The sequence below is a fragment of the Palaemon carinicauda genome, chromosome 16 (genome assembly GCF_036898095.1).
Source record: "Palaemon carinicauda isolate YSFRI2023 chromosome 16, ASM3689809v2, whole genome shotgun sequence".
Classification (NCBI taxonomy): Eukaryota; Metazoa; Arthropoda; class Malacostraca; order Decapoda; family Palaemonidae; genus Palaemon; species Palaemon carinicauda.
The window spans coordinates 62391503-62407876 of NC_090740.1; the positions used below are offsets into that span (position 1 = coordinate 62391503).

The window sequence follows — 16374 nt, forward strand, 5'->3', positions numbered from 1 at the left end:
CAAGCATCAGATTCCCAATGACTGGTATGCTTAAATCTAAAAACTAACCATCATCCAAATCTTTGCTTTAATGTCGACAAAGCTGCATTAAACGGCAAATATTGACAACTTGGACAATTAATACCTAGACCTACAAATAATATTTAAAAAACGTCTGGTATGAAATCAAAACTTCCAACTAATGCGAAGCCTTGATGACCAGAAGCAGCTTTCTACTGTCAAGAGGAATGCTGACCTGTCATATCAACTTACATGATGATCAGTTAAAATTGTCAAAATATTCTTAGTATTATCTGCCTAGCAGTTACTACTGTCTTTATCAGAATTGTATCAACATACCTATTTGTGGTGTATAAAAGGATAATGACAAAGCCAAATTTGGTTATCAGTAAAAGAGCTTGACTCAAACCAATAAAGTATATGGAAGACAATATCAATACTGTACAAATGTTAGTCGGAACAGCTTCGAGACATTAGCTGCTGATGAGTAAAGTGTAAATTCATCACATTACAATTAATGGTTTTATAACATATGTACAGTTAGATACATATATTCCTGGCACACCTCGCTTTGAGAAACTGCATACTGTCACATCAGTATGGAGCGGAGAGTTCATGTGTGTAGCCCTGGCGACCACTGATGCCATCTCTCCCTACACGTACCTGTTTGGTTACTCGCCACACAATAAGGGTAGTACAAGATACACTTTCTCAGAGCGTAGTGTGCCAGGAATTCCTATAGTGTATTCAACAGTACAATTACAATTAAGACAATTCTTATCTATCCTTTTACACATGTCACTGTCAAGTGCTGCTATCACAAATTTCTTAGCTTACTAAAATAGGTAGATAGGTTGGTTGCAGTTTTATAACATTCACACAAACCTCGCCTGTCTCTACTTATATCACATTTTTTTAAAAATTAAAGTTAACCATTGTATTCTGGTGAATCTTAAGCATGAAACAAAATGTTATACAGTACTCTGAACTATTCAATAACTTCAAAAAAACTTATACATTATTCATAATCATGAACGCTTTTACAACGATTCTTCTTTTCTTTATGTGATTGTTAAAAAAGGAAGGGGGATACTTCCAAAATTCCTTTTCCATACATCCAAATTCTTTCTTGGTACTTAAACATTAAGCTCTATACAGTACTCTAAACTAACCCAAGCAGTGCTTATTACTGATCTAGATATTAATCTCAGATGCCATAGTTCAATTAGTTTGTTATGCATGTTGCATAAGAATTTTCATAATTCTGACTATCCTTTACATTCAGATATTCCCGACAGTACCCTCCTGTTCGTAAAACTAGGTACGCAGTTAATTCTAATAGTCATGCCTTCATCATGAGGCTCAATACTACACAGTATTCTAGAAGTTTTATTCCAGCTGTGACCAAGTTGTGGAATGATCTTGCTAATCGGGTAATTGAATCGGTACAAATTAAAAACTTCAAACTTGCAGCAAATACTTTTAGGTTGAACAGATTGACAAAAGATTCTTTCACAAGTTTATACATGAAAGATCTGTATTAATGTTCTTAAAACATTTTATTCTAATTGTTCATTACTTCTTACATAATTTCTTTATTTCCTTTCCTCACTGGGCTATTTTTCACTATTGGAGTCCTTGGGCTTATGGCATCCTGCTTTTCTAACTAGGGCTGTAGCTTAGCTAGGAATAATAATGAAAAATGGTATTTTCATTATAAAATAAATTTTTGAACATACTTACCCGGTAGTTATATATATAGCTTACGTCCCTGACGTCACGGCAGAAAATTCGAATCTCGCGCCAATCGCCGATTGGATAGCCAGGTGTACCACCCCTGCACCCTAGCAAAGTACCTAGGAACCATTCCAGGAACCCTCATATATTCCATGCCTCTAGTCTCTTAGAGGGGAGGAGGGTGGGACTTTAATTATACATAACTACCGGGTAAGTATGTTCAAAAATTTATTTTATAATGAAAATACCATTTTTAAACATAAGACTTACCCGGTAGTTATAAATATAGCTAATTAACACCTTTGGTGGAGGGTTAGAGACAGCTAGTATATCTGGAATTTTTCTCAAGAGTTAATTAAAACAAACTTAAGGGTTTGTACCTGATAAGGAAGCTGACTTCAATGATTCTCTGTCTCATTATGTCTGCTAGCCTTATGAGATCCAGCGATCCTCCCAGGGGCTGAAGATCTTGTAGGGACTGTCAAACCGGTGTATATACCTCATTATGACAGAAGCTCCTCCAATAACCAGTTCCGGGCGCTCTTCAAGGAACAAAATTGACCACCTGACTAAATACAATGATTTTGGAAGACTGACACAGTCTCCACAAACAACCATAAAAACAAAAAAAAATTCCAAGAGAAGAAAAGGTTATTGGGATTAAGGGAACATAGTGGTGGATCCTTCACCCACTACTGCACTCGCTATCACGAATGGTCCCAGAGTGTAGCAGTCCTCATAAAGAGTCTGGACACGATTAAAATAGCGTGAAGTGAACACAGATTTACTCCCCCAAAAGGTTGTGTCCATAATACTCCTCCACAATCTATTCTGCTTGAAGGTCATTCAAGTTGTTATAGTACTAACCTCATGTGTCTTGACCTTAAAAACTTGAGGCCAGTCTCACTTTAATGTAAATGAGCCTCTCTTATAAGAGTCTGACGAAGAATAAAAGGACATTCTTGACATCTGATAACGAGGGCTTCTTAATCGAGCACCAAAGAGCTTTCGACTTGCCTCGCAACTCTTTCATACTGCCTGGGTAGAACTTCAGGGTTCTTACTGGACACAGGACTCTCTCCAACTCCTCGCCAACCATATCCGAAAAATTTGGAAGCTCAAAAGCCTTAGGTCAAGGTTGAGAAAGGTGGTTATTCCTGGCGAGAAAGCCTAACTGCAATTAGCAGATAGCTTCGTTATCTCGAAAGCCAACGTTTTACTAAACGTATGAATTAACTGATTCTTTTAGATGTCACCAGACTAACAAAAAAAATAGTTTTCATTGAGAGGTCCTTAAAATGAAGATGAAAGCAAGTACTCGAGCTTGTCACTCATAAGGAACTTCAGGATTGAGTCCAGGATCCAAGCTGGTGAATCCTGGTTGTTTGATGTTTCAAACAAGTTGAGAAGTTCCTGTAGGACTTTATCAATCGAAAGGTCCAAGATACTGTGTCTGACAACAGTCGCTAACACACACCTGTATCCCTTGATGGAAGAAGATGAACAAATGAGCTTCCTTCGAAGGTAAAACAGGAAAACAGGAAGTCAGCAATCTGAGTTGTAGAGATAATGGAAGAGAAAAACAGAGTTGCCTCTGCACCATTCTCTAAAGCTTCCCACTTGGATTGATAAATCCTGATGGTAGAAGTTCTTATTGCACTTGTACAAGACTTAGCTGCTTCTTTCGAAAACGTCTAGATCCTGTGAGGTTTCAAAAGGCTGAAGGTAGCCAGAAGAAAAGCTTGGAGACTAGAAGGGTAATTTTCCAAGAGAGGTTGTTTGAGTAAAACTACTCTTAATGGAAGACTTCTAAGAGAGTCCACCATTCATTCCAGTATCTTTGTGAACCATCCTCTTGAGGGCAAAAAGAAGGCCACTAAAGTCACCTGGTCCTTTCGTGTGACACAAACTTTTGTGTCACCTTGTAAGGAAATAGAACGAGGAAAATGTACACATCCAAAGTGGACCAGACTAATAGGAAAGCGTCTATGTGGACTGCTTCGAGATCTGGCACTGGAGAGCAGTAAGAATCTAGTCTCTTTGTCTGTTAAGTAACGAATAGGACTATACAAGAACGACACCATAGTTGCCATAGATTCTTGCAGATTTCTCATGGAGTGTCCATTCTCCAGCTGAGACTGTTCTTCCAGAAGTTCTTCTCTTTTATAAAGAACCTTGTTAGAAGGAATACATTCTTCTCCTTAGCCCAGATTAGAAGACTCCTCTCAGTCCCGAAAAGGAACCTCGAGTGGGTTCCGTCTGCTTGGCAATGAAAGCCAATTCTGTGGTGTGATCGGCATAGACCTGCACCACTTTGTTCCAAACTGACCCTTCAAAGCTTTTTGAGAGCCAACTGGACTGTCAACAGTTCCTTTGGGTGATGAGGAAGCTCTTCTGATCCTCTGTCCAAAGTCCCAACGCTTCCAACTGTCTAGTGTTGCTCCCACCCCGAAACCGAGGTGAGGAGACACAACACAAGGTCTAAGATCCTCTGTTCAAAAGGGGTGACCCTCCGGAAGTTTGACTGGATCAAACCACCACTGAAGGCAACTTCTTATAGCATCCTAAAAGAGATGCATATCGACACAAGACCTTCTCCTTGTCCCAAAATGATTGAAGTTGAAATGGAGAGAATAAAGATAACTCACATAAGGATCATAGCTTCTAGCTTCTGACTGGCGGGGAATCGAACCCTGGTCCAGGAAAACTAGGATGAACAGTGACATAACAATGGTCATCAAGAAAGAATCAGTCTTCCCAGGGAAAAAACCCCCTCCCTAAGAGGAGAGGTTTCCCAACACACTCATCCACTTCCTCGCAGAACACTTCTGTATCTTAGAAAGATTGCAGTTTCAAGAAGGCTTGCTCCGTTCTAAGAGGAGACGAAAAGCCCGAAAAAAACTTGACTCTGAATCACCATCCTTAAAGTATTTTTGTGATGGTGTCAGAAGATCTAACGGAAGTAGTGACGTTGTGTTTATCAGGATACATGTATTTGAGGTCCTGACTCCTGGCGTCAGGGAAAGCCAGATCACCTCCTATGTCGCCGCGTTGTACTAAGGCTAGACGCTCGATAAAAAACTTTCTTGATCAAAGAGATCGGAACTAAGGCGTCCTTGATCTCGACATTCGATTCGACTAGTGTCACCACGAAGTCCGAGGTTCTCATGTTCAATGTCATGCCTCCTTCAGGATCTCTGACATCGAGTGTCCTGAAAGACAGGGGGCCGAGCGTCCTGTAAGACGTGGGGCCGAGCGTCATGAAAGACGTGGGGCCGAGCGTCATGAAAGACGTGGTGCCAAGCATCCTGAAAGATGAGGCGGCGAGCGTCCTGTAAGACGTGGCGCCGAGCTTCCTGTAAGACGTGGCGCCGAGCGTCCTGAAAGACGTGGCGCCGAGCGTCCTGAAAGACGAAGCGCCGAGCGTCCTGTAAGACGTGGCGCCGAGCTTCCTGTAAGACGTGGCGCCGAGCTTCCTGTAAGACGTGGCGCCGAGCATCCTGTAAGACGTGGCGCTGAACGTCCTGGAAGGAGTGGCGCCGAACGTCCTGGAAGGAGTGGCGCCGAACGTCCTGGAAGGAGTGGCGCCGAGCGTCCAGTAAGACGTGGCGCTAAGCGTCCTGGTGTCAGAAGAGACTCGTCTAGTTGACAGGAATACTCAATTCTTCTGAAAGGTTCGAAGTTATCTGAAAATCCTTCATGAAGATCGTAAGAAAGAGCTCTGATAAATCAATCGTCCAGATACAGGGAGGCTCTGATGTCTCTTGAGTGCAGTATTCTGCTACATTTAGCAAAAGTTTAAATGCAAAGCCTGCCTCTTAAACTCCTCTCTAGAACTGTGAGAGAGATCTATTGGAGCTAAAACTAAAGGAGGTTTTCCTATGAAAGGAAATTGTAATCCTCCTTCAGAAGATGTACTGACCAAAGGTCTGCTCCCCTCTTCTCCCAAGATTGCCAGAAGTTATGTAGTCTGGCTCTACTGCCTGAAGGCGAAAACAGTCAGACTCTGCTTCGCCTTGTGACCAGGCTGACATGAGACTTTAAATAGTTCATGATTTCGATGTCTCCATGGAGAACTTTGACTTCTGAACGAAGGCATTGAGAGCAGTTACATCCAGGACCGGATAAAAGCCTCCCTCTCCCAAAAGAGAGACATTTGATGTTGCAAAGTCTATTTTGAAGAGAGGTCTTAACAGAGTATCTAACAAAGGAGGTTTCACTACGAAAAAGATTTAGCATCCATCCTAAAGGAATAGCACGGACATCAAAGTTATCCTGCACCATTGTCTGGATCCCTTAAGAGATTCAGCGATCCACCCAAGGGGCTGTAAAAATCTCTGTGGGGCTGCCACAAGGTCCTCGACCTTAACGTGGTTTGACCTCCACCCTTGCTATCCTGGAATACCTGATAAGGAAGCTGGCTTCATAGATTTATATGTCTCATTTACCTGCATTCCTTGAGAGACTCAGCAATCCACCCAGGGGGCTGTAACAGCCTCTGTGGGGCTGCCACAAGGTCCTCGACCATAACGTGGCTAGACCTCCACCCTATATGACATATCTGTTTTAGACGTTATGACGTTGTTACTGTTTTAAGAATGATTTATTTTTAAATTATTATCATCATTTATTTATCTCCCTATTTCCTTTCCTCACTGGGCTATTTTTTCCTATTGGAGCCCTTGGGCTTAAAACATATTACTTTTCCAACTAGGGTTGTAGCTTGGCTAGAGAAAATAATAAAAATAATCTCGTACCTCAGATACAAGATCTAGAGGCCAGGTTATTCAGAGGAAAAAAGAAAGCTGTCTTTCCTTGGTGCTTCTGAGACTCTAAACAGTCTCCCACCATCCTTAAAGCTTCATTGATGACCACGTGTAAATTCAGAGGGTGGCGAACGTGGAGCAACAGGCATAAAATAATTTGGAAACTAATCATAAAAACTTTCATGAGTTTCTAAATCAACTGAATGACGAAAGGAATAAGGATCTTCTTCTGAGAATCTCAAATTCAACAGGAGAAAAGTAATCACCAATGTCTTCTACTGACAAAGATTTTGTAAGACGTGGCGCCGAATGTCCTGAAAGACGAGGCGCCGAGCGTCCTGATATACGAGGCGCCGAGCGTCCTGAAATACGAGGCGCCGATCGTCCTGAAAGACGTGGCGCCAATCGTCCTGAAAGACGTGGCGCCGAGCGTCCTGAAAGACGTGGCGCCGAACGTCCTGAAAGACGTGGCGCCAAGCGTTCTGAAAGACGAGGCGCCGAGCGTCCTGAAAGACGAGGCGCCGATTGTCCTGAAAGACGTGGCGCTGATTGTCCTGAAAGACGTGGCGCCGAGCATCCTGAAAGACTTAGCGCGCCGAGCGTAAAATGATCTTCATTACGACACTCGGCGCATTCAGTTCATCAGAGGGTTCTCATGGCCGACTGGCGCTCTGGAACAAAAACCGTGTCTATGTTGATTCGTAAGCATTATAGTATTGCTATTATTAGCAAATGTGATGCAATGCAAGACAGCAATGCTAGTAGCTTAACGTCCAACGCTCTTTGCTTTCCCATGGCAAAGGCGAGCATTCTTGGGAACGTCAACAGGAACGCTCGAGAGGATGTCTGCTCGTGAGCTAAAGCCTCTCGTTTCCTTTGGCCGATCGACATTCCTTCTTCCAGGGGTTGGGGAGCTTGGAAGAGGTCTAAGGCTGGGAAAAAACATCCACTGTGCTGAATAAATTCACTGCACTAATTTAGCACTGACACTTGCACTTTTAACTCTTACAAAAAAGACCATAATTAGTCCTGCCCGTTGTGATAGATCTTTCTCTACTGCCAAGGGGTTGAATGAGAATGCAAAATCGTTTCTAGTTCTTGCTATATAAAAATGTAACAAAATATATTTAATAAAATATTACCCTGATATTTTCATTGTAAATAAATGTTTGAAAACACTTTCCCGGTAGTTACATATAACTACCGGTAAAGATAAATGTTATACATACTCACCCGCTAGTTATATACTGTATAACTACCGGGAAAGTTACATGTTACATGATTCAAATGAACAGATATTGGAATAACATATATAAATGTATACAACCCTTAATTCCTAAAGGTTCCCAAAAATAGTGATTTGTTGTTATTAAAATTAACAGAAATCGCAATAATGTATACTGTATATATATATATATATATATATATATATATATATATATATATATATATATATATATATATATATATATATACAGTGGAACCTCTACATACGAATTTAATCCGTTCCAGAACCAACTTCGGATGTAGAAAATGTTCGGATGTCGAAACGAATTTTCCCATAAGAATACATTGAAATAGGATTAATCCGTGGTTGAGCCCAAAAACCTATGATAACTTCTTAATAAACTACTACACATAATTTTTCCATGAGAATAATGAACACTAAATTAGATAATAGACATGTAAATAAGAAGAATAGACATGTAAATAAGAAGAATTAGCAAAAAATGATAAATAAGAAACAGGTTTTTAGCGTCACTTTACCTTAGAAACTCCAGCGCAGGTGTTGTTAGTCTTGCTACGCAGAGAGGAGACGGACGGGCGGCGAGGAGGTAGAGAGGTTAACTACGATAAACGTACACTACCGTAACTTATTCTAACTTACACTAAGTGAACTTTAACATAACTTAGCTTATTTTTTTTTTTTTTATAATTTATATTTTTTTTACATTTTCTTTTTTTCTTTTTGATGATTAATTTTAATCACTTTCACTCTCTACACTTAAAATTGATTGAATTTTTTTCTCTTCACTCTTTGCTGTTTTCTTTGAACCACTTCCTTCCTCTTCATCACGAGTTCGCTTCGTAGTTTTTTTAAAGAAGCTATCGATAGAAAGTTGCTTGGTACAGCTTTTCAGAATGTTTCGAAAATAAGTTAGGGAAACATCATCAAACTGCGCAACTACACTACAAACCTGCAATTTCTTTGGATGGTATTTGTCGATGAAGTCAACCACGTCTTGATATTTTCCTAACACCTCTTTTATTTGCGCGGAACTTATTGCAAGTTCACTCATACGGACGCCACGCTCATGCTTTTCAATAATTCCTTGCTTTACTTCTAAAGAAAGCATTCCCTTATTCCTTTTCTCACCACTACCACTACCACTTGCGAAACTAAGCCTTTTAGGGCCCATGATTTTCGTAAAATACCGTAAAAGGATGAACGTAAAAAATCACGATTAAAACACAATTAATAGCAGAACGCACAGGGCACAACCACACAAAGCCAACGAGAACAGAGGACTGACCCAAGCCATGCTAATTGAGGGTCCCTCCGAGGTTGAAGTGCTGCCTTCTCTTGGCGGAAATAAAAAACACATCAGGCGCTATGAGCACCGACTACGCATACGAGTATTGTTTACTTCGGGTGTCGAAAAAAAAATTCGGGTGTAGAGTAGGAACGTGTTCGAATTGTACTTCGCGTGTCGAAAAATTCGGATACAACCGGTACGACGAAAATTGCTTACTTCGTGTGTCGAAATAAAATTCGGGTGTAGAGTAAAAAATTTCCTCGAATTTTACTTCGGATATTGGAAAATTCGGATGTAGATACGTTCGGATGTAGAGGTTCCACTGTGTATATATATATATATATATATATATATATATATATATATATATATATATATATATATATATATATATATATATATAAACAACCCTTAAATCTTGAGGGTTTCCAAAAATAGTGGATTGCTACACTTTACAATAGGAACACATATGTGAATACAGTATACGAATAATACTAGAATCCCAACATCGAAAGAAAATAAACAACAATATCAAGAATTGTTGGGACTGCATCGTATTTTCATGAGAACTATGCAGCGAAAATTAACAATACGCTAGTTCTATTTAATCTTTGAAAATAGTATCGATGATTTAAAGAACAAATACTAAAAACACAAAAAATTTCTTAGAATAGGGATTTTGACGAAGGAAAAATCTATTTCTGGGCATTTCACTGGGCGGCACGCCCAGTGAAATGCTCCTTTAGCACCATTTCTAAGGTATATAACTGCTATATATTACCAGAGAAAAAATTGCATAGGGATGCCAGGTTGAACCTAGCTCGCTCACCTATATAAGGTGTCGATATAATACTGGGGCGTGATAAATCACAACCAGAGGCCTCGCACCATTTAGATATCTCCTGTCAAAATCCCCGAACAGCGAGGTGCCGTTCAACATCCTACTACTACTAGCAATCCCACGCCAGTGACGTCACTCCTTATAGCACCCCAGATTGGGGCCCAATTAGAGAGGGACGGGTGGGTTCACTGGGCGGCACGGGTCTCTCGCCCAGAAATAGATTTTTCCTTCGTCAAAATCCCTTTTCTGGGCTCCGACCCGTGCCGCCCAGTGAAATCGTACCAGAGAATGGGGACCCAATATGGCTAACTACCTGAAGAGGGAATAACACAAAATAACACAGCTGATGAGTTAATATAAAAAAAGAGGGATGTGGAAACCCGTAAAAATAGATCAACATGTATATGACAGTGATAAATAGACATGGTAAACAATAAAAAATGAAACCCGTAGGTAGAATTCAACAGATATGAATAGTGGGAATCCAGCTTGGTAATAAAAAATGCAAAATAAAATCAGCTCGGGGATTAAGGACAAGTGTAATGAAAACAATTCGTGAAATTGAGCAATTGAATAATAAAATAATACACCATAAGGGTGTATAGTAACAAAACAGGTAGGAACAACAGGTAAGCCAGGCAGGAGGGAAAGAGGACAGAGCAAGACGTTGTGATTAGGACTCAGTACCTTCAGGAGGAACTATATTCCCTGCAGCTACTGTGGCAAATCTAAGAGCTTCTAAAGGTTTTAGGTAGTGGCGCTTGAAAACTTTAGGGGACTTCCAACCCGTATATTTTGAGAGCTCATCAAATTTCATATGGTGGAAAAAATTAATTGAGGTAGCCACAGCTCTAATATCATGGACATGTGGGAATGATGCAGGATTAGCTTGTTTAATAAAATAAAGAATTTGTTGTCTGATTCCCCTAAGGGTAATAGTTCCTCCGTGTTCTCTAATAAATAAGGGCCCTGTGGCTGTAGTAGAAGTTCTACCTAAGTAGGCTTTCAGGGTGGTAACTGGTGGACACAGGGATGGATCCCGAGGAAGTGGAACAATCTTCCAAGGAGACCACCTGTTTTGGGGGTCTTCATTTTTAGCCAGGAAAACTTTGTTAGGAGAGAGAAGAACCTCACCCGAAGAGAGAAACTCTATATGACCAGGGTCTCTAGATAAGGCTGACAATTCTGAGATTCTGGAGCCCGAGGCGAGGCTCAAAAGAAAAAGTGACTTTCTTAATAATGCCATATAGTTACAGGATTCATTTGGGGTGTCAGAGGCTAGCTTAAGAACATCGTTCAAAAACCAGGAAACTGCGCTAGGGCGAGTTAAAGGTTTTAGCCTGGCACAAGCTCTCGGAATGGATGAGATATATGAATCCGTTAGATCAATGTCAAAACCAATATGGAAGATCTTTTTTAAGGCTGACTTGATTGTAGTAATGGTATTGGCTGCCAGGCCAGATTCGAAGAGAGTTCTGAAGAATGTCACAGTTAGGTTTATCGTCATTGTCTCAACTTGGGAATCTTTCAAGAACTTAGCTAATTTCTTGACAGCTGAGTCATATTGACGGAGAGTAGAGTCCCTTTTGTCAGATTCCAGGAAAATAGTATTCAAAGGATCGATGTTTGCACCTCGTTGGGCTGCGAACTTCATGAAGTCCATAAAGTTAGGGCATTCAGAATCCTTGAGGAAGCGAACACATTGCGAGTTTGCACTGTCTTTGTTAACACCGGATTGGGAATCCGCTGGGGGCGGAGACCTAGTTCTAGCAACAAGGGGAACCAATTGCTCTTGGGCCAGTTGGGGGCTACGAAAGCCACTTGACCTTTGACGGATCTGAGTTTGTGCATAACTTTCAGCAGGAGATTCACCGGAGGAAACAGATAAATCGTCTTTCAGGTATTCCAATCTAGAATCATAGAGTCCGTGGCATACGCCTGATGGTCCAGGTTGGGGGCTACGTAACAATCTATTTTGCGACTGGATTTCGTCGCAAACAGATCCACCTGGAGACCCAGGACTGGAGATAGCATCCACTGGAAAGATCGATTGGCTAGTGACCATTCCGACTCTAGCGGAGTCGTCCGGGAAAGTGAGTCCTCTACCACATTCCGGACTCCTGCTAGATGGACTGCTGACAGGTGCCACTTGTGCATTACCGCCATGGGGAAAAAACTTCAACATGATGTGGTTTATTTGGGTTGATCTGGAGCCCTCTCTGTTGAGGTAGTGTACTATGACTGCACTGTCGAGAACCAGTCTGATATGGAGATTCCTGGCTGGATTGAGACGTTTTAAAGTGAGGAAGACTGCCATGGCCTCTAGGATGTTGACGTGCATTTGTTGGAAGACCGGTGACCATAACCCTTGGACTTTCTTGTGTTGTAAAGGAACCGACTTGGAAAGATTCTTGATCTTCATCCAAGTCTGCAGACTTTTTCTCAGGGTTGGGGAAAGGCGAGCACATCTGTCTCGGCGTATTGCAGTTGCTCTGGAGCGCCACACTCTGTTTATGTCCTTGAGTTTGAACCTCAGGACGATGTCTGTCACGGAGGGGAAGTGTAAAGAACCTAGGATCCACTCTCGGCTCCTTCGGAAGGTCAACTTTTCCCTGAGAAATTGTTTTGTATTCTTCCCTATCACCTTCCTTTTGGCTTTGGGGAGGCACAGCGTATGGGAGCACAGGTCCCCTTGTAGTCCCAGCCATTGAAACTTGGTCTCCGGGACCAGGCGGGATTTCTCGAGGTTGACTTGGAATCCCAGTTGCCGAAGGAAGGTGAGGACTTTGTTCGTTGCTACGCGGGAAATCTGGGCATTGTCTGACCAGATTAGCTAATCGTCTAGATAGGCTACTACCTGTATCCCCTGAGTCCGAAGCTCTTGAATTACTGTCTCTGCTAGTTTGGTGAAGATTCTGGGTGGTATGTTGAGCCCCAATAGCATCACTTTGAATGCATAGGCTTGTTTGCCTAGCTTGAAGCCCAGAAAAGGACGAAAATGCCTTGCTATTGGAACGTGATAGTAGGCATCTGTAAGATCGATGGAGGTGGTGACTGCCCCACGGGGAAGTAAGGTCCGCACCTGCGAGACGGTAAGCATATGGAATTTGTCGCAACGAATGAGGGAATTTAAACGAGACAGGTCCCGGATTACTCTCCGTTTGTCTGAGCCTTTCTTTGGCACGCTGAACAAGCGTCCGTGAAATCGTAAGCAACGTATACTTTGGATTGCATTCTTTAGTAGCAGATCTTTTGTGAAGGAACGTAGTTCTTCCGTGAACTGAGACCGGTTGAACCACTTGCAGAGGTTGCCTGAATTGGGAAGATTGGAAGGGCCTCAATCTCTTCCTACCTCGAATTGGGGTACTAGTAGGCTCATATCCCCTTTTTGAAACCAGGCCCCACCTAACCTTGAGGTTTTGGTTGGCCCTAGCTGCCTCGCTAAGGACCGAGTTCACTAAGTCCCCTGGGAAAAGATCTGGGCCCCAGACTGGAGCTTCGATGAGCCTAGTAGGTTCGTTCCTAATCGTGGCTTCGGATAGGACGTGTCGTCGACAATGGGTCCTGGCAGTTGCAAAAACATAGGCGTCAGCCATAAAGTTTTGCAAAAGCGACTTAGTGAGGGCCTTAAGGAGGTCCTCCTCGGTGTAAGTGGCGACAGTCAATTCAGAAAAGGCAACTGAATTAAGGGATCTGCTGAATCTACACCTCGACTCATATTCCAATTTAATGAGAGACTCCGGGAGTTTGAGAAGCCGTTCGCTGAACTGCGTCGAGGCAGTCCGGGCTCAACTTACCTACCGAGAAGGTAGCTGGGGTGTTCCGCCAACATTCACCGTCTCCCGGAAAGTGAAGGGAGGGTAAGTCGGTCTCCCTGAGGTGAGGTAAAGGCTTCTCTTCATTGATAGCCTGAAAGACCGTCCCTATGATCTTGGTCGCACATGGGATAGGGGTCTGGTTGTCGGCCACAAACATAGTATATTAACTTTTGTAGGCCGGAATCATTGTGTTCACGCAATCCCACTCTTTGAACACGCGGACCAAGAAAGACTGTGCCTGTTCTTTAGGAAAATTAACAGTTTCCTCTGGGACCTTATCCAATCGAATCGGAGCCTCTTCCTTGAGGCGAGCGTATCGGCGGGAGGAGGCTAGGAGTGGGGCGATAGCAGGTATACCAACCTGCCAGACCCACGATTGATATGATCACGCGGAAGGACAAATAACACTAAAATAAACATAACGTATGGTAAAATAAGATAGGAAGGCATGCTGGATGATAATAATAATAACATAGCTATACATCAATCGTAAAACAAACGAGGGAGCGAACATGAGACAGGAGAAATCAAGCCTGACGGCGCTGGGAGTAGGCAGGGCTACCAACATAACATAGGGCCGCTGGGAGTAGGCAGGGTTACCAACATAACATAGGGACAGTGAAGTGCTAACAAAATGAAAACTAATATGTAATATCTGACTCAGGAAAGCCCCTCGAGCTAATGCAAGCAAACGAATGACGTTAAAATGATAAGCAAGTCCGTGGCGTGCAAACGTAAATAATCCAAGTAATAATATGTGAAATTAGAACGCCGAAGGCGATCAGGCATGCCAACCTACCGAAAATACGCACACGTATATGTAATAACTGTTATCATAAAAACCAGGCAATATAAAATTAATACGGCGTGTGAACCGTGGATATCCGTAAGGTTCATAACGAGAAACAATCAGTATGGAGGACTTATTGAAAATCGTTAAGAACGAACGAGAGAGAGAGAGGAGGGAGCCGAGCGCTACGAGAGACCCACGCAAGGTTGTGAATAATAAAGCTGAATAATATAAACAAAAAGGGGCAAGGCCCCCTCCAAAATCTCAAAACTCATAGATCTGGTACTTAACTTAGATGGAGGGACAGTGGAGTCCGACATCTTGAGGTAAATCCAGAAAAAAACCAGCGAAATTCACACACAAGGTAAAATACGGCTAGCAAATTGCGTGCTATAAAAGGAGTGACGTCACTGGCGTGGGATTGCTAGTAGTAGTAGGATGTTGAACGGCACCTCGCTGTTCGGGGATTTTGACAGGAGATATCTAAATGGTGCGAGGCCTCTGGTTATGATTTATCACGCCCCAGTATTATATCGACACCTTATATAGGTGAGCGAGCTGGGTTCAACCTGGCATCCCTATGCAATTTTTTCTCTGGTAATATATAGCAGTTATATACCTTAGAAATGGTGCTAAAGGAGCATTTCCCTGGGCGGCACGGGTCGGAGCCCAGAAATTAACATAATCTTTTTATATTAAAAGTTAAATACTTATTGTAAGTTAGATTTCCTTTTCATTCTTTACAAGAAAAAGCAAAGAAAAGAATTATGCAACATATTACGTAGTACTATGTTGCTTACGTCACACGATTGTGACGTCATAGAGATGGTGGAACGATCTCCGCCATCATGTTAAAGAGTAGGTTCGTAAGTTTTACAGTAGGGGGAAAAAATTCCCATTCCTACCTCTGTTAAGATACAAACGTAGTTAAAGCACTAACACTCAGTAAAAATAAAATCCAATCAGCAAAGGCTAAAAATAAATTGTACATCACCAAGATAACTGTAATATACAGGTTATACCGAGTGAAAAATCCAACATCTTGCCGCTAGCGCGGCAGGGAATATATAAGGGTTCCTGGAATGGTTCCTAGGTACCTCGCTAGGGCGCAGGGGTGGTACACCTGGCTATCCAATCGGCGATTGGCGCGAAATTCGAATTTTCTGCCGTGACGTCAGGGACGTAAGCTATAACTACCGGGTAAGTCTTATATTTAAAATAGATGACAACAACTAAGGAGTAATGGCCTAATCTGAATGTTCCCCAAACAAGGCTAACTTCTTTCTTCTTGCACTTTTACCACACGCTCTTAAATACATATTCCATATACCCTATCATTGGTTACCAGAGCAATAAAGAGCATTCTGCTGCTGCATTTGATTTGATGTCCTCTCACTCGATACACAGGGTATGAGGGACAATGTCTCCTAATAACAGCCTATTATTAATATTTGGATAAAATGCATTTGAAAAGCAGAAGACATACTTTCCTAATCCTGAACAAAATACTACAAACATGAACAAAAGCAAAAATATTTGATGTCAATCAGAGTGAGAGATGAAGGTCGAGTGTCACTTGCTCACACCGTAAAGAGAATTAGTATGGGAACTTGCGTGGTTACAATGACCCACTGGTGCTATTTCTACTCAGCAGTATGAGTATGATACAGCACTGGTCATTCAAACTGAGGGGAAGGAATATGGAGGTTGAGAGAGAAAAATTTAGTTCTCTTCATTCTAAGGTCAAGGAGCTCATGCTTCATAGATATTAGCTGTGACTAACAAGAGACACTAAAAATTAATGAATTTTCAATAGCCTATAGAGCAGTGGTTCTCAAACTATGGGTCGCGACCCAAAGTTGGGTCGCGAGATCAATTTTGATGG

The 16374-nt window shown here is 42.0% G+C and overlaps 1 protein-coding gene across 2 annotated transcripts in view; it reads right to left on the reverse strand.

Annotated features, from left to right (window-relative positions):
- The window catches only part of LOC137655745 (very long chain fatty acid elongase 4-like), a 339356-nt gene that overhangs the window by 50274 nt on the left and 272708 nt on the right, over positions 1-16374 (reverse strand). The gene's annotated exons all lie outside the window — the stretch shown is intronic.